This window comes from Serinus canaria, chromosome 2 (assembly GCF_022539315.1).
Source record: "Serinus canaria isolate serCan28SL12 chromosome 2, serCan2020, whole genome shotgun sequence".
NCBI lineage: Eukaryota > Metazoa > Chordata > Aves > Passeriformes > Fringillidae > Serinus > Serinus canaria.
In genome coordinates, this window is record NC_066315.1 from 54227354 (window position 1) to 54247412 (window position 20059).

Here is a 20059-nt window from a genome sequence, read left to right on the forward strand (position 1 = left end):
GAAGATTGCTATTGCTGCAATTCAAAGACATGTAAAGTTGACAAATAATTTATACTTTAAAAGACAGCATTATTTTAAGACGCTGACCAAGCATTCCTTTTAGGAAACTGGACAGAGTTTGATACCTATTTTCTTTCAAAACATTATGAAATTATTTAAAAATCAAGGCATACATGATTTTCAAAGACAATTAAAAAATAAACACATTTTAATCATAGAAGTCATACTTAGTTTTCCTTAAAATGGATGTAATCATAAATAAGGTTTCTTTTACTTATCATACAAGTTTAACTTCTGTTAAACTGTTATTTGCTAGACCAAAACTCTCACAACAACCTTACCTTTTTTTTAGACTTTTACTTTTTGAGCCTCAAAGAATTTTAAGAAATGTAATTTTTATTGTTATTCCCAATATAAATATAAAATAAACTGAGTAGTTTCAGAATTTAAGTTTACATAGAAACAATGGGGAAAAGTTGTGGGGTTTTTTAGGTTGTTTTTTGCTTGTTTGTTTCTAATTGCTGCCTGTAAAACTGACCCTTTGAGGTTTAAGTGTCCATATCTGCCTGAAGATACAGCTCTGACACTGTTCTCAGTTGGGACTGTAGAGGGAAAGAATCTCATCTTCTCTTTCTTTCATTTATAAGTACTGGCCATGATGAAAGTTTATCAGGTATGACATTTAGGTTAGAACTGAAAATGCATATGGAAATTGTTAAATTTGCCTTCTACATATCTGAAAATCTATGATCTGTCTGAATACCTATAAATATTCCAATTTTTTTCAAAAAACACCATTCATCTGCTTCATTTCTGAAGAGTTTATAAGGCCTAGTATTCTGAAAAGAGGGAACTCTTTCTTATTTGTTAATGTTATAGAACTATGTATGCAAATAAAACAAATATGTTCATCTGAATAAATCTGACCTAATGATAGGTGTCCTCTGCTTCATATTTAGGAATGGCAATATTAAAGGTTCATTTATTTAGGGAATATACATTTCCTGTTCCTCTCTCTGATAAACATAATCTCTAATCCTAAATGATTTTTTATTCTGGATGGTTGTTTCAAGCTACATGTGTAAGGTAGCCAAAGCACACCCCCTGTACTGTTTTATCCTTGGCTGCATCAGAAGGGTTTCATCAAACTGCTTTTTTGTATGTGATGGCCAGCACTTGAGGGTCACTTCTGTTACCTTGCTGCTAGTGAGTGTTTCTAACTCAGCTGACCTGGTTCCAATTCCCTGGATGTGGAAGCTTGTGTGTCAATGCTCTAAGAAAAAATGCAAGGCCTCTGAGAAATGCTGTGGCAGAAGATTACTTAGGTCTGAGATTGCAGTCAACTGAATCAGAGCTCCTGGACTTTGAGCACCAGTTTGTATGAATGGGGAATCTGGCTCCTTCTCTACTGAATGTGATGTAGGTAGGAGTGCAATGGAGAGCTAATTCAGTGACAATAATTGTCTAATAAAAGTGTAAGGGGGAAGTTGGTATATACTGCCATAGACACAGAACTGCACACATAAAAAGATTGTGTGGACATATAAAATCAGCAAGAAATGATTGCTCAGCAGGAACACGAAGCCCTTTTGCTGTCTAACACAGGAATCTGTGTCCGATTACTGGATCGGCAGGGAGTTCAGGCAGCCAGCGTAATTTAGAGTAACACACACTGTAATGAGGCCCAAAGAAACAGACCTGTCAAAGCAAAAAAAGAATCAAAATAGGAGGGCAAGTCTCCTTAGAAGAAAATAATACCTACCCATATAGAGTGTTTTGAAAATATAATATTCATACATGAAAGGTGTAGAGTACCACTAATTTTGTAGGCATTGCAACTGCGAGGCAGGGGATCCAAAGACCTACTGCTATCACATGATACTTTCATGCTTCACCCTGAACAAGTGGATTGCAACATGTAGGTATTTTGGCAAATTGAATCTTATCCAGTGAAAAAAACTTGGAACAAGATGTGTGACTGGAAGAGACCCTTTCCGTCATCCCTAGAAAATGATAGGGGTTGAGGCTAATCTTCATATTCTTAGATTTCTAGGGTCACCTGAGAATTCTACAGTGTGCTTTTTCTGTGTTTACACCAAAGCGAAATTTGGCTTTTAGTCACATTCCAGTAAAAGTCTTCATTTTTTCTAGTCACCACTTAGATTTTTCTACTGTTGACAAAAGTCCTCTTAGTCTTGAAGCATCTTGTTAAAAAAACCTCTCTTTCTTGCATGACTTTGACAGCTCAGTCTTCCTCCTTTCTCTTATGTTGCATTGTCTCCTATTGTTATTTCTACTTGCTTCTTTTGGTACGTGCTAAATTTGTTTTGCTCACATATCTCACTATAACTTGCTCCTTCTAATAAATCTATTCCTCCCTGGATTGTCTATCTCTCAGGTAGACTTGCAAGAAAAGAGGAGTTAGTTCCCTGAGCATGACAATCTTTAAAAATTATTTGCATTTTATAATTTTATGAATTTTTTAGTCAAATTACATATGAAAAACCTCAACATCAAAAACTGGTAAAGGAAACAATTGTCATTCAAGAAGCAGCCTTCCACACACCTAACATGAGGTGAGTGTAAAACGCTGTTTCAATGGAATCTTAAAAAGACTTTCTCCTTTAATCAGATGTATGCTTTCACAAGACAGGTAGAAAATACAATAATTGAGATAAATATTTAAAACAGTTCAAGCATGCAAATACAACCATATGTTTCCATAAGCTTCATTTCCTTATGAAATCAAGGTCAGTCTAACACTAACAAGAGTTTAAAATCTTTTTAAACACATTAGAAGTGATTTAAGTTCAAAATCCCCTATATTTGCTTTTTATATTAAAGATTTGTTATTTTCTCTAAAGAGAAGTCTTCAAATACCATTCAAGTCATTAACACACCTAAGGAGGTATTGGCATATTCATTCTAACACATATTCACTTCATCTGTTAGCTGCTTCCTTGAACTCAACTGATATCCCAAGAACAGAAGAGATAAGGAAGAAAGAGACAATTAGAGCGAAATTCTGTAACACTCATCCACTCGTGCCCACTAAAAATGCATTCTATAGCCTTTATACTTTCTAAAGACCAATATGACATAAAGGTTTCCTGAGAAGTTTTAAATTATTCAGAAAGTACCTCCTAAATATTTAAGGACATTACAAAATAAAAGCAGCTATCTACCTGAGCCCAATAAAATGGCACAAGCTTCATTACAGAGGCCAAGAATGTCACTGGGGAAAGGCAACTTGTTGGGAATTGAATCATGAGGAGAGAGATGACAAGCTAATTTCAAAGACATGCCCACTTACTAGGCACTCCAATCATTTTCAATTTGCTTAAAATTGGAGACCTCTTGCCACCACATATTCTATTAGTTTTTGGGACAATGCAGCGTCCTCAAAGGAAACCACACAGAAATACTCCCAGAAATACAATGTCATGCTAAATAAGCATGTTTTGTCAACCCAGAGTTCAAACAGCATGCCGAGGCTATACTGTGCATACATTGGTGCATATTTTGACACATTTCAAGTGAAATAGGGATACATTACTAGATTACTGCATTAAAGCTACCTCTTTTTCTGTGCTGATAGGGTTGTCCTATTTTAGCATGCAGTCAAAAAATTCCATCCTGCACCACAACACATCTTTACTTATCTATATTAGGATATAGAAGTACTAAATTCAAGTATTTGGCCTGAATGACAAACTTTTACTGTTTTGGTATGATGCAAAAGATTGTTACATTGAGATACAATTTAAAATATAAGAAACAGCAATTTTGATAGATTGTAACATATTTAGGGTTCTTAGCAGTTCCAAACACTGCATCTTCTGTCTGTCTTCATTAAAATCAAACAATACAAATTTTTAACTATCTGAGTACCATCAGACACACAGTCATGCACCACACCACCCAGGTTAACTTTAAGCACAAAGCATACAAGTGCAGTGTCTCCTGGAGATAAGTTCTGGCTATATAACAGAGGAACATTCCCAAGAATTGTCAAGCAAGGCCTGTGAAAGGTTATTTTCCCCAGGGGCCACTTTTTCCAGCAGTTCCTTTGTATTTATAAAGGTGATGATGATGACTCACTGCTACATCAGAGAGAGTGGAAATGCTCTAACAAAACACAGAAGGGAAGAAATGGGAGGAAATGTATATTAGGCACATCTTCATAATTATTTGTGAGCTTGCTAGTTTTGTGGTAGAATTAAAATACTAATGACGTTGCTTACAGGTAGGATTGACTGATCCTGCATTAACATTAGATAAATGAAGTATATAAACATAAACACACGCATAGACACTCATCTGTCATGATGGAAGCAATCATGGAGAAAGTAACATTATATTATCTTGTCTGTGAATTGCTAGTGTTAGTTCTTCATGAATAAATGGTTTGCCTTAAGAAACGTTTTTCTGACTGAAATGCATTTAAATACGAACTTGTGTCAAAGTTTACCTGTTACTTTACTGTATATTTACAGACATACATATACTATACACCATACTGTATATGTATGTTCTTGTCAGAACATAGTATGATCAGATCAATTCTAGATTGCAAATTCTTCTACATCCTATATTGTATCTTTAGAAATTATTCATAGTATTTGTATTACTCAGAAAAATGGTCACTGGGTTTTTTTAAAAGCTAAAAATCAAATTTTTTCAAGGTGTTTCCATAAATCTGTTAGCTTTGTTCATTCCTGTGTCTTTCCGTTCTGAGTTCCAAGCAACAGTCACATGGCAGAAGTGTTTTTGTCAGCTTTGGTCTAAATGTCATATGTAAAGAGAGACCTCCCTCCATCCTCAATTCAAATTTCTAATTATTTGTCTCAGAACTTCCTTCTGCAGCTTTAGCATATAACCCATTTCAAGTTCCATGAGCCATAATTTTTTTTTTCTTTTCTGGTCATTGCTTCCATAAGGATTTTTCCTTTACAAGACTTCCCCTTAAAAAAAAAAAAAAAGAATTGTTATTTTCCATTTTGCTGTCCTTTTAAGTATTTGAAAATTTTTTACATCCCCATGACTGTTATCAAGTCCATCTTTTAATGAAAGAGTATTGTTAGGAGTGTACAGTTCCCATAAATTCTAATGTCAGATAAAAAATCTTTCGTCTTGGAAACAAGGAACAATATCTGGAAAGAAGTTACAAAGGCTTTACCAAGCACTTAATAAAAAAGATTGTCATAACAAAAGTAAATATTGTAAATTTTAGTAGCACAGTATGTACCTTTACTGAATATTTGTCATGCGTAAAGAGGTAAGTAAATAAACCTGATATTAATGGAGCTGCAGATCAAGTGCTAAAAGGTATTTCTTATGTGTTGACATTTCTCTAAAAAATGGGTTAGTGAAATTAAAATGTGCAAAGCAGAAAGCATCAATATAGTTGACTTATTAAAAAAAAGGAGGTGCTCACATCAATATATAAAACAGATATTTACCATTATAAAGACAGATACAGATGAACTGTGTGCTTTAGAGACACTTGAAAAATAAACATGTCCTCAAAATCTTTGCTTCATAGAATCTGAGGCCGAAAGGGATCTCTGTAGAATCAGTACTGCAATTCCCGGCTCAAATCAGGGTCACCTACAGCAGATTGCCCAGGATCATTTTTAATGAGGTCCTGTCTGCCTCCAAGGACAGAGACCTCTGGGCAACCTGTTCCAAAGCTCAACAACATTCCAACTAAGATTCTCCTTGAGTTTAAAGCAAATTCCTGTATTTCATTTCATGCCCATTGCCTCTTGTCATGTGATGGGCAAAACAGAGAGGATGTTGGTTTCCTCTTTACTCCTTCCTACAGGGTATTGATACACATTGGTAAGACCTTCAAGGCTAAAGTCTCACATGTCTCTTTGTAGGATAGATGCCTCAAGTCCTTTAACATCTTTGCAACCCTTTACTAGCCTCACTTACATATATTCATATCTTTCTTACATTTGGAAGCTGTTTTGCACCAGAGGATGGTATCTCTCATGATTACAGTAATAAAAGGCCCTGACACTCTTTAAGACAACTTTTCAAAGATATTTATGTAGAGCTAACTATAAGGAGAGAAATACAGCTCTACTGTATTTATGTAGAGCTAACTATAAGGAGAGAAAAGATAATCCCAGATAATCCCAGGTACCTTCAGATGTTGGAACCACAAGTGGTACAGCATCAGACTCCTGATCCATACAGTGCATGGAAGAGGTTCTGACCCCTTGGTCACTCAGGCCATTGTGGATTTTTTTACTCCAAGAAAATAGCTCTGTTGATCATTCTCAGTGTCAAACAGAAAGGATGCTCACGTGGCAACTTCTTGCCACTCTCCCAGATACAAGTACACACAGGTGCTATAGTTGCTGGTACCAGGCAGGAGCTGCCTGGAAGATCCTCTATTACAATGAGCTGGATGAGTTTCTCCTGCAGCCATGGGGTTTGTGGAGCACATCACTGCACAGTAGGCAATCCTATTCAACACAGTCACTGATGACCTGGATAGTGGGAAAAAGTGCACGGGTCTGAAGATCACACTGGTCATGCAGCCCACCACAAGCCTGAGAATACTCAAATTAACTATAATGTTGATGGGGTCTCTGGTGCTGAGATAACCCCGAGGTGTGAGAAAGTCTCTTTTTCCCAGCCCCAAAACCAAAAAAGGCAGAAATCCTTGGCTCTGGTTCTCAAGGTTATTTATTTTCTGTTATCTACAACATTCTTTCTCCGATCTGCTGAGATCTGTCCAGCACGTTGGTTCATGGCACACTCACCGCCTTGGAGGGTGTTATCTCTTTATGCTAAAAACTACAGTAATTACAATAATTTTCCAATACCTATCACCTATGTTAGACAGTTTGTCTCTACTCTAAACCAGTCCAAAAGTGCCCCCATCAGAAGAAGGACAGCAGAAGATGGAGGCTAAGAAGAAAAAGGAGAAATACTGGACAGGCCCAGATTCTTCCATCTTGCCTCTTGACCCCCCCATTCTAAAATCCCCCAAATTCTGCATTTTCACTTGGTGAAAAATTCACTATCATTCTATTCAAACTCTTGTGGCTTGTAACTCCTCACATTAAGTTGGTAATTATTTCCATAGGCACAGGTGTTTTTGACTCCATGTCAAGGTCTCTGAAACCCCTGTTGGGGTCTTGAGTCCTCCAGGGCAATCAGAGGAATTTCCTGGGTTCTGACATGACATATTTCACTAACTCCTTGATATACAATGATCAGGTAGTAAAATCCTTTATAGCCATTTAGAACTGGGCACAGCACTCCTTATGTGGCCCCTCCAGTACTGAGTACAACAGAGGGATCACCTCCTTCAAACTGCTGGCATTTTCCTACTGATACAGCTCACGGTGTTTTTGGTCTTTGCCACATGGATTTCTGGCTCGTGTTCAGTTTTTTTTTGTATGAGAACCTGCTGGTTCATCTCTACCAGCTACTTTCCAACTGGTCAGATCCCATCATGTGCTGGTGAATTGGGTTATTCCTCCTCCCCAGATACAGCATTCTGCATTTCTTTGTTAAACTTGAGGTGATTCCTGTCAGCTCAATGCTCCAGCCTGTGGAGAACTTTCTGAAAGGCAGCACAACATACTGGTATGTCAGCCACTCCTCCCAGTTTTATATCCTCAGCACACTTCCTGGGTGTGCATTTTGTCCCATCACAATGTCAATACTGACTATGCTAATCACTACTGATACTATAGGGAACCCCAGCATTGCTTTATGCTACTGATTCTTTCACAGTGGCATTAAATAATTTCACAGTCAAGCTAACTTGCTAACATAACTTGTAGTTCTGTTTGTGTATGTGAATGTTGTGGTACACAGTGTTAAATGCGTTACCAAAGTCAAGGTAAAGAGTATCCCCTGCTCACCAAAGCACTCCTCCACAAAGCCAGTCAGCTCATTCTAGAAGTCTATCAGGTTAATCAGGCGGGATTTCTCTCCGTAAAACCAAGTTGACTATTCTCCATCACTTTCTTAACCTTTGTGTAAGGCCTTAAATATAAATTGTATAGCATGATTGAAGAGTCAAACTCATCCAGCCACTACTGACCTTGTGGGCACTTTCTATTTGTTTTCTCACTGGATTAGAGAAATGTCTGGGTGTAGTTTGTGTTACTACTAAAAGAGTGATAATAATAAAATTTGAATTGGATCTGGTTTTCCTTTTTGACCATTAGCCTGTCTTCAGTTTTCTCCCTCTTTAAAATGGGCAATAAAACTTTCAATTAGCATGAGGAGATTTATCTGTATAACAGCTCTAGACACTGTGGAATAAAGTCCACTCTGCAAAGAGGCATGTAGTTCATTTCAATAGCACTGATCAGTCACCCACTTATGGACTTTGACAAATAGGTCAATATGTTGCAATAATAATAGACCTGAGAATAACCTCTGGCATTTGGATTTAGCAAAGTTGCTGCTTGGTGTTATAGGAGGAAACATTTTTAATAGTTTACCCTTGATGTCAGTCTGAATTGACTACAGCATTCTTTCAAATTTCAATATAGTTCATGATTATGGCATGATGAACAAGACTCATTAAGGCTCTTTGACATGGTACAATCATAGCAAAGTTAATATATTAAAAAAAAAGTTTCTAACTTCAGGATACAAGAGGCCGGTGTCCCTTTCTCTCACATGTTATTTAGGACATGAAGACTTTTGCTGGCCATCTTTTCTTCTGAGTTTTCTCAGGCTTCAAACCACTACAGAGGACCTACAAGATCCTCAATCAGTAAGAATTAAACCTTACCTCCTCTAAGCAAAGCACATGAAGTCTTAATGGGTTATTGCACTTTTGAAAATTCTAATTACAGTTCATTCTTTAGCTTTTACTGTGTCTATGCTCTGTCTGTTTTCTCTCAAGAGAAATATACATGTCCTGTGAATACTGATCTTAATTCTTAATTGAAACTATCCAGTCTCACTTCAGCTTTAGAGGTGAAGCTCAGCACACACCTCAAACAGATGAACAGCATGATGTCCAAATGAACAAACTCTGCAGGTGTTCCAAAATCCAGTGTTTGACATGGTTTCAGAATGAAAACTCATTATCCTAGGGTCACTTCAAAATTTTATGTTAGATTTTGAATTTATAATAAACCCTGTTACCATCTTAGTTTAGTCAAAGTATGGATTTTATAATGAAATGTCACAAAATTCTGCAAGCAATGATTCATCTTCTAATTTATTCTCTGTATCTTTTTGCAACAGTTAAAATTTTTTCTGATTAAATACACTGTGAACTGAAAAGGCTAATATGACATTTCAAAAGTTAGCAATCAATATTATAATCATTAAATTAATTGAGGTTTTAAATAAAAGTGACAGAGTGGACATATAAGCAGAGTTATCTCCTTCATTGATTTTTATTTCCTGACACTCTAATAAAATCCTCACTGGTGTTTACTAGATTCCTCAGAGTTGCCTTCTGAAGAAAACCAAATGAAAAATTGTTGCTATAGTTATTGGTTTCTAGGAATGTAGATTGAAATCTTTGTTGGTTGTACGAGGGTAAAGCTGGACTAAAACTAAAAAGTGAATTAAAAACTGAGTTAATTCAGATTTCACTCAGTGCTTTATACTTTCATCTAAAATTTGAAAATGTATTGATACAGTCACCTTGCTAATTTAATTTGAAACAGTCATGTTAAAGTCTCTTGCATGGTGATCTAGAAGTTACACATCTCCATTCAGCAAAGTAATGTTTCTCATTGAAACTAAAGTACCTTGTCCTTTATTTTCAAATACAATGAAGACATCCATACCTATCATGATTTGGGATTAAAAATATGTGTAAACTATTTGACATCTGTACCAAAACCTGAAAAGGATTTTTTTTCCTATTGACATGGTAAGACAGTAAGTTTCTCCTGCTGATACAGCAGGAGACAGTAAGTTTCTCCTGCTGATACAGCAACGTTTTCACAAATATTTGGGCAGGTTTTGATGCCTTATAGGTACTGAAAGGAATATCATTATCAGACAACATTTAAAATTTTTTACAGAGATTATGCAGTTCCTTTTTGCTTTCACCTTCACCCTGAGATTTTTGTAGGTTTTTACACAAGTATGAATGGCAAGGCGTGCAAGGAACTTCCTCTCCTATTTTTCAAAACTGGAGTGTCAATATGTGGATCCCTCTCTTATCATTAATTTTCCAAGATGTTTCCCCCCTGCTTCAGAATAATAAGACTGTAAGACAAATATTTTAAGCTGTTTTAGTGCGGTTTTGACCTAGTATAGTGGATGAAGAGGATCCAGGTCCACTGGTCCAATCTGCTACAGATTAGGCAGTTCTGCTGAACCAGAAAGCTCAGTGACACATGCTGTTTGGGAGGTGTCTGCCTAAGAAGTACAACAGGGAAGGACTTGTAAATTGTGATGTAGCCTTGAATAAGCTGCTCCTTGTTTAAAGTGTTTGGTTACAAACATATTTTGCGGCCAAAGAGCTATGTGAGTGTTTTACTTTGCAATATTCTGGTTCCCTTGTTGGGATAAACTACTCAGCTGAATCACCTTATTGCCTCATAAAACAGAGCAGCAATGCTATTATCGCTTAACTGCACCTGAATTCAGGCAGAACTACTTTGTTCAAAGAGCAGTAAACACTTGGAGTAAGTTGTCAAGTGAGGTCATTGGAGCAAATAACATAAATGAGTTCTAGAGATACAGGATATTTTCATGAAGGAGCTTGAAGGATACAGTGACAAGAAGGGATTCAAGTAGGATGAACTGAGCTCAGGAAGGACTTATTTCAATGTTATTATTAAAAATTATCCTTTTGCAGAAAGCCAGTAGAGGCTTTGTACAGCACTTATCCCTTATATGCCTTAAGAGCCTTAAGTAGGATCTAAGAGGTACAAAGCAACAAATTTTAACCTGCGTGAAGAGGGCTTTGATCAATCCAATAACCATGAGAAGCACTGTATGCATGTCTGTGAACCTTTAGAAAATGTAGCTCTTTGAAATATTTTCTTATTGAAATATTTTCTTAAAACAATCTTGTTTTGCACTCTTTCTTTTCACAGATTCCCAACTAAAGCTAAAAAATCACAGAGCGGCTTCCCTGCAGCCACAGTTAACATTCAGGGCTATTTTTGTTACTCAGTGACTACATGTGTTTTTCAGACTTTTACCATATACTCTCAGAAATTAAGCTCACAGCTAGCTGGGAGCTAGTCAGCCACTGCTTTACAAGGTATTACCTGCTCAGGCAAAGACAAACCCAAAGAAATCCTGAACCCTTTGCTGTCAGTCAGCAGGAACCCCATGACCTTTTTGTGGCAAAGGCAAAAATCAGATTTACTAGGCTGCAACACCATTCCATAGAACGAGCAATAATTTTAGTGCTGAATGCATACCAAATCTTCCAGCTTCTCACCTGAGCAGCCCTCTCACTGTTCCATTCCTTAAACTCAGCACTGGCTTCCCCCCACACACCACAGCTTCTTTCTGCCTTTCCTCCTACTCTCAGGCACCTATTCCTTTCAGTCTAAGCTCTGGGCTCATTCAAGTTCTCTTAACAATTCATTTTTACTGACTGATTGCCACCTGACAAGACTTTTCAGAAACTGTAATAATGAAGGAGCAGGATGTTATCAGCTTCAGTGTTGTTTGGCACTGGTGGCGGGGAGGGCTGAAGTGGTGGGATAAGGAGAGAAAAAGACAGAGAAGCATTCTTTCTGAATCTCAGTAAGAATGGCCCCAAAAGAAATGGTATAATGGAATATCTGGTTTAGTAAGATGGAATAAAGAGTAATATAGATAACAGGTCAACCTTACATTTTTCAGAGGCTGAGAATTCCTCTTTCTAATATCACATCAGAATGACCCCATATGGATTTTCTCACCATGCAGAGCACTGGCTTACACAGAGCTCTTCCTCTGTGCCATGCCACAGTGCATTTAATTTTTCTGTGAAAATCAGAGCCATATGCTTTTGCTGGCAGGTTGGAGTGCTCTGGCTGTCCCAACCTCAGTGCAGTGCAGGCTGGCATGGGACACTGCACCAAAGCCCCTTGCAGAAGTCACTGGTGCTGACATATGGGCTGCTCTGACCGGGAGAATAGTGCCAGGAGAGCAGCATGGTCTGCTCAAGGTAACTCACTTCTCACACACAGTGTCTTCTGGAAGGCACCCAACACAATCACACCTTGGATGGAAGGGGGTGAATTACTCTCTGTACTATTTAACTGGTATTCACAACCTGATGTCACCCCTTAAAGGAGATATATCCTTTCCCTCCTGAAAATACTCTGTCCAGTCTTCCAGTCAACTCAGTGAACTACTCTCTTGGTTTATCACTTCACAGCTACCTCTAGAGTTTTATCATGAACACAAGAGAAGTATTCTCTTCTGCTTAGGTCCCAGAAGCAAATGAAACACAGTTCAGCTTCACATTGATTTAATGGTGTGCAAAGCTAGAATGACATACTCTAAAACAAAAAGAGGAGCAACCTGAAGTTTGCTTAAATGTGTTTTCATAAACTTTTCTAACTAATATTAAGGGTGATAAAAATAATTTTAGGCCAAATAATAGCTTCTTTCCTTTTGAATATGTGGAAAAGTTTTTTATAAAATATGCCTCTGAAAAAAATCAGACGTATCAAGTATCAAACTGCAGCTGCTTATACAGGTGAAAGAGCAAAGCTTGTTTCCACTGATGGAATTAACATTAGAAGGAAATAAATGAGTACAAGGCTGAAGTCCCATGGTTTACTGTTCTTACTTACTGAGTTTAAAATTATATTATTCTCCCCTCAAAAAGCCCTGATCAGTAAATTTAAGGTTCCATAAGAGTAAGAATCATCTTGTACTTAGAAATTCATGCTGGGAAATGATGAATTCAGTTCCAAATATTGGTGTGATGTCTTAAGCTCGAAGTCAGAAATCCCAAATTAAATCTTTGACCTTAGAGAAGGGAAAAGGCTATGCATCTCTAAAGAACCAGTCAAAGGGAATAAAATAAAATACCAGTCAAGGAAGAATTATTTAGCTAATAAGACACTAAACTCAGGAAATTGTCTAGAATGTGAACTTCTTGCAGGTTACTCCAAGCCTTTATGCTGTCATATTGTCCTTATTGTCTGTTAGTCGAGGCTAATAGCAGTTGTCTCTTGAGATTCATGCAGTGTTCCAAGTCTATTGTAGTAGTAAAGTATAAACACCTTCCAAAGATGTTTTTTATTTCATCCCCATCCATGTATTTTCCAGAAGTAATGACTTGTTTTCTGGAAATTTTCAGTTGTCTTGGATAAGAGCCTAAGAAAATAATCTCTGTATCTACCTGAAACTAGTCTATATTTGTTTAATCTGAAGAGAAGACCACACCTTTGCTGCTGTTTTGCAACAGAAACATTAAGGTACTATTCGTCTTTGCCAATATTCTGATCCTCTCAAAAACTCAATTTTACTGAGTTCCTTTTTTTAAAGTTTAGGAGAAGGAAAAAAACTAAATCACCTTTTGTGGGGGCTGTTTTACAGATACCTAACAGATCTCAACAGCATTTAAAATATTAGTTAAGAAGCAAACCAAACACTAAGCTGAACTAAACTGAAATTATTTCTTGCTGTAATTATAAAAGCCTGAAGGCAATTTAAGTAGGCAAGAATGTAAGAGGACATTTTAAGTGTTTTCATCCTGCTGAAAGACACAGCTAGGAAATTAGGGTACTTAATCAGACTCCTAGTATTTGTTTTTCTGATCTGATTTTCCTGCAAAAACTCTTTTTACAGGAATCACAATTTTAAATGGTAGTCTATCATTATATCTTGCCCTGAAAACTGTTTTTGTGACAAATCAGTGATAAGGCCCATAGTATATTTTATTTAATTGTAATTAATGATGGTCTGTGACTATATCCATGGTATAGATAGAAAAAATTTTACTCCCTTAACTGAAATAATTTCATTTTCATTCAGGTATGATGTAATCCAGCAAATTCCTTCTGTTTTCATTATGCTGAGAATTTCTAAATTTCTCACCATAAAGGGGAGAATTTTAATACAGAGTTCCCTGAAAATCCCAGAAAGGTCTTTACAGTAAATGTGAAAAAATCATGGCCAGCTCTGCTAAATGCTATTTTATAGGTGTGTTTTAAGAAGCATGAGGAAAAAATCTGAGAATAATGTCTACATTTCAAATATTCAGGCAATTACAAGGAACAGGTCAAGTGCCAGTTTGATTAATTATTTTGGAATTTTAAATGCATTGTTCAGAGTGGGACCAGTTTTCAATAATTGTCCTGAAATACTTGTCCTTGCTCTTTTCAAGATGCCTGAAATTGCATATGCAGAGTTCAGCTCTTCCTGAGAAGCATTTACAAGGCCTTGAATTTGCATATGGCTGCATTTCTTTCCTTAAGAATGTTTTATGCCACAGTCATCACTCCATACTGGAGTTTTTTCCCCTTTCTTTTAAAATATTTAGGACTGGTCACTACTCATGGGTGCTTGCTGGCATCAGATCTATTAGATAATCTAATATGGTCTGGAAAAAAACTGTGTTCTTACTGTAGAACATGGTGTGATTAATTATACACTACCTTAAAAATAGTTGGGAAATTTATAAAGGATATGTGAAGAAAATGAAACATCAAATGCTACCACTGAATTCACTTCCCTTATGGTTTTATATATCACTGTTTTTCCTTTGCCTCAACCTAATTAATAGTGAAATATAATGGGTGATGAGATATAGAGTCTCATCACAATATGAAAATACCCTCAGAAAATTGTGAATCCAAATCAGAGGCTCAGAAATGAAATGTTAAAAAATAAGACTTTTTCTAACCACTACTTCCTTTCTTTCTGCTGGTAACTTTCCATCCCTTTCCTCTGACCTTCTGACCAGCTCTTCATTATATTGTTATTATTATCATCCGTTTAATTTATATTAAAAATTCTTCACAACAATCAAGAGCACTATTGTTGTTTTATACTGAGGCACTAAAGAAAATGGATCTGTTGACTTTATCTTAAAGAAGATTAAAAGGTGACCACCACCTACAAGCAATCACACAAGGAAATCAGTTTTTAATAGTCATTATTCCTTTACTCTGACATAACAAAAGGTCATAATGGAGTCCAGTAGTTGGGAGTTCACACCAGCTATACTCACTAGGGAAACACAGATGTGCCCAACAAGCCTGTAAAGATAAGAGCAGTAATTCACATAAATATTTTACTCAGGAAAGCAGAAGATTCACTTGGAGGTTTTTAATCACAACTGGTTCATCTGCATTAAAAATGCCTGTCATATGGAAGTGATGGGCTTGATGTAGAAAATATTTTATAATATTTTTTGTTTCATACTGTACGTAAGGTCTGGAACTGCTTGTTGTTTCTTCCTATATCCTTCACTGCAGATGTGCTGTATCCTTCACTGCAGATGTGCTATATCCTTCACTGCAGATGTGCTGTATCCTTCACTGCAGATGTGCTATATCCTTCACTGCAGATCTCAGACCCAGACATGGAGCCAGGCTCAGTCAAGAGTCCAGATTGCCAGGCAAGTATGTGGCAATAAGGCAAGTCCAAGGTCAGGCCAAGGAGTTATAATTGGCAGGTCAGAGCAGAATGAGGTCCAGCAATCATAGCCAGTGTCAGACACAGTTCAGGGATCAACAGGGAGGGCCATAGGGATGGCACAGGTTCGGGGTGAGCCAATCTGCAGATCAGGGTCAGGACCAGCACAGTGACTGAGCTGAGCACAGGAACTCCTATGACCTAGCTTAGACTGACACTGAAGGCCCAGAGTTAAGTTGGAGTTCCTGGCCCTGTCTATGCTGTGAGTGGGGATAGAAGCTCTAAGTTGGGTTGGTAAAGATGTTTTATTACATTTAAGACCCCAGCAACTGTGCTTCATAGCTATGCCTCAGATTTCTGGTGAAAAGGTTTACATGCTGATGCTGACAAGCAACAGAACTTCTGAAGCCACTCCTAGGAACAGTACAGAATAATCTTGACTGTGACTTTACAGGCTTGAGATAAAAGAGTTGCCACTGAAGAATCTAAATTAATGTACCTGCTTGCTTGCTATCTAAGATGGCAGCCATGGGGATAGGCTGATGTTATTCGACCTGAATTAGATGTTCTTCTTTTGAAAGACGATCACATTATCTTAAGGCAAACAAGAGACAAGCCCCTGAACAGACTGTCCTCTCCCTTCTCCGTGAGCAAGATAATTGTTAATAAGATAGGCAAATCAGATACTATAAGTAAAGGCCATGGGATGAAGTCATAGCCTTGCCCTAGATGCATTTCATGTCTGCCCTATCTATCAATGTCTAGAGATTTCAGTTTCAGGTGAAACTTACAAACTGATAAGGATATCACTGCTTATATTGCTCGGTTGCTCTGCATCCCTGAGCATTCTAACTGGTGATGTTCTCAATGACAAGTTGTATAATTGTCTTGGTTTTGGTTTTCAGCACCATCTTTTTCTTGAGCCAAATTGATCATTTGAAATTGTAGAAAAAGAGGTCACTGAATCAGAATGACTACACTCTAAGAAAAGTTTTATTACAGCAATGATCTAAATGTTGGTTTTCATCATTAGAATGCTGATTGCTGTCAATGCAACAATCAGGAACTCAACCTTTGAAAACATTATCGAGAAAGATCAGTTGTCCAGCTTTCTAGTCAGACCAAATCACAGTCTATATAAAGATTCCAAAATGATAAGTGCTCTTTCTGCAAAAAGAAAAACTTCACTGCTGGTCATCAAACATTGAGAGTCTGAAGCATAATATTTCAAAGATTCTCATTTGTGGGCACCAGTGCTTCCTCTGACAATAGGTGAAGAAGTTTTATCACATCCAAGGAGTCTTGGGGATCTCTGAAATGTTCATTACTATGGTAATAAGTGCACATCAAAATGAAATGGAAGTTAACTGAGATTGCCTCTGACAAGACACATTCTGTTGCCCCTTTTTTAAAAATTGCCTGTGGTATGGACATGAACATTGTCAAAGATGTGAGGTGGTATTTTCTGTGGATTTTTTGCAGAAAGATTCATTCATAGGTATATCAGTCATCAGAAAGATATATTAAAAAAGGCGAATCAAATATCAATCTCTATTTCTTAAGATAATAAATCAAAATTGGATGAGATCCTAGGGAGTATGATGTAAACCTTGGAGATCACTCTACTTTGAATAGAGTAGGGGCTGGCTTGCTCTCATTTCCAGTCCAAGTTAACTCATTAACTCATTTGTTTTGATGGGAAACCGCTTTCTTGACACCTGTCATAGGCAGAGAGTAACTTAGAAACCTTGTTACTAGATTTTTTCCTAGTGTATCCTGAAAAAAAGGGCTTATAAAAGGTGAACAGTGTTACTTCTGGATCTAACAGCCAAACCAATTCTCATAAGAGACAGAATTGCACCTCCAGTGTAATATACCAATGGAGAACAGCACTGAGCTTGTGAGTAGAATAATGAGCTCTTGAAAAGAATAATCTTTTATTGTTGTACCAACACACAAACCAAAAGGAGTCATAAAAATCTGGTAAAACCACGGCATGATAATATGGAATGCTCGTGGTGCACATCTGGTGTTGGCTTTTAAGCAACTGCTTGCAGATTTTGCAGGAAGTATTCTTGAAATGTTTTCTCTCAAAACATCAGCTAATTGTCAGTGAAGATGCTACAGGTGTGCAGAGATAAGACACTTTGAGGAACGATCCAAGTTGAGATATCCTCACATGCTGAAGAGTTGTAGCTGTGATACCAATGTTTGTCCATGACTTGAGCTGAAAATTTTTGGAGGTCAATATGAATTCAGAAGAAATACACACAGAGGGAATTACCAGTCTTTTGTGTGGTATCCACCCAAGATGCTGTTTCTGTTACGTGCAGTTTATTGCAGAAATAATGTAATATTAGTCTTCTGTCTGTGTCTTTTTCCACCTCTATCTAGGACTCCTCTGTGTATCAGCACTGTTACTGTTAGCTTCTGGGAAGATGCTGTAGTCACTAGACACTTGCCACATATTTTGCCCCACAAACATAGCAATCATTATGTCTAATATTGTTCTCCATAGTATGGATGTTTCTGGACCATTGTAAGCACAGGACTATCCAGCTTGCTGTTTCTGAAACAAATTTATTTTGCAAATTCACTATCTCAGCCAACAGGCTATTTTTTTTTTCCCCTGAGACCATCTACTATGGTTCAAAAGGAAATCATGGACCAAATTAATTGTTCTGGGAGCCAAGTTCCTTGCCACTTTTTTTCCCACAAAGATCCTACAGCCCTTTTCTCATTACTTGGCACATTTACAGTGAGATCAATTGGCTTGTTTCTATGGTCAGGTAGCTGGTATATCCAGCTACCTGACCATATCAAGTTACAAAACTGCACACCTAGGTTCCATGAAAGCATTTATTGCACATCCTACCATGTAATATCAGCATCTAATAGTAAATGGCACCCATTTTAGCAGGTGAATGATCAGCTGTACACTTTCTCTTCGGAATTTTGTACACATTCTCTTTTGGAATTTTTAAACACATAAAAAATGTGTTGGGTTACATTTAGCCAGTTTTATGGTTGAGTAATCAAATAGTGGGAAAGTGATCATATCCTAACAGAAGGAGGGTTCTAATTCATTTCTTTAACAAAATCTACAGATACAGAATATTTTGTTTCCTGTATTTACATCCACAAAATATTTCCAGGAAATGTTCTCTCAGATAAATTCTGGGGATTTAGACATTCCTGTGCTCAAGAAACATTTAGAATACTTTAGAATACATTTAGAAACATTTAGAATACACAGAATAGAGCACAGTATGACTTATGGTATGGACAGATGCCAAATGACATTTCTGCAAAGTCCAGCTCTGCCTGATACAACAGTAACGAAGGGAAAATCTCTTGCAGACTCAAATGGATTTCTTACCAAGACCATAAAGTATAGTTAATGTAGTGAAAATCTCTGTGAGATGTGACTGTAAACTTGAAGATAATATTAAGGAGGAAGAGGACAAGTTATTACTGACCTTCCTCTGATCTGATAAATTAATAAATCAGTGTCAATTTTAGTCAAACAGCTGGTTTTAGGTACAACAGCAAAGATTGCATCTGTGAGCCAGAGCCACCAATGCTGATTTTAAGCAGCTATTTTTGTAACCCTGAAAAAGGGGAAAAACAACAAAAGGCATCTTCAGGCATTTAGGAGTTCATTTACTGTATTGATATAATTTGTTTTAAAGGGCAATTAGAACTCAAATGAAGAGTTTGTCAGTTTTATCATTGTCTGTTTTTAGATTCCATGAAAAAGTTATCTTGAGCCAATTTGCAACTGCTTATTGTGTTAATGTGAATGCAAAGACTTCTGTCATCTTTTGTTACAGACTTTTTTCCCCACATTTTCTCTTTGGAGTTCTCACCTAAACCTGGGAGTTCTGACTCCTACCTTTTCTCTTCAGTATTATCTTTTCTATATTATTTCTTTTCTTCTCACTTGTACATCAATGGTCCTTCTGGTTCTGATTTAAGTCTTTCAAAAGACTCTTTTCATAGATGAAATAAACTTTCTCATGCTAAAAAAAAAAAAAAAAAAGGATTTTTTCCTAGAGCAGAGAGAAAAGCAGCAACTGTTGTCAACATACCTGCAACTCCTCATAAGAAAGAATGGACAGAAGTACTCTACAGATCTGCTTTTCCTTAGTGAAAATTCCCAGGAAACTCTATTGCTAAATAGGTCATTAGAGGTCATTGTCCCTGAAGAGGTCCATGGGGTTCTGTTGTGCCTGCTGTCAGGGTCCACATATACTGAAACAGAGATATGAGGACTTATGGTAATAATTTAACATGACTTCCTGCATCTCGATGGCCACAGAGGTTCCTGCCTCAAGCTGCCAAATTTTCAGTTGTGGTACAGTACCTCTGTTATAGAGCTATTCAACAATAACCCAGTGTTCTTTATATCTTAAGATTTCCAATGGAGAGTTACCCTCCTTATAAAAAAAAAAAAACACCAAAAATTGTCATACGTTATATATCAGTTCAGTTTTGCTTATTGCAT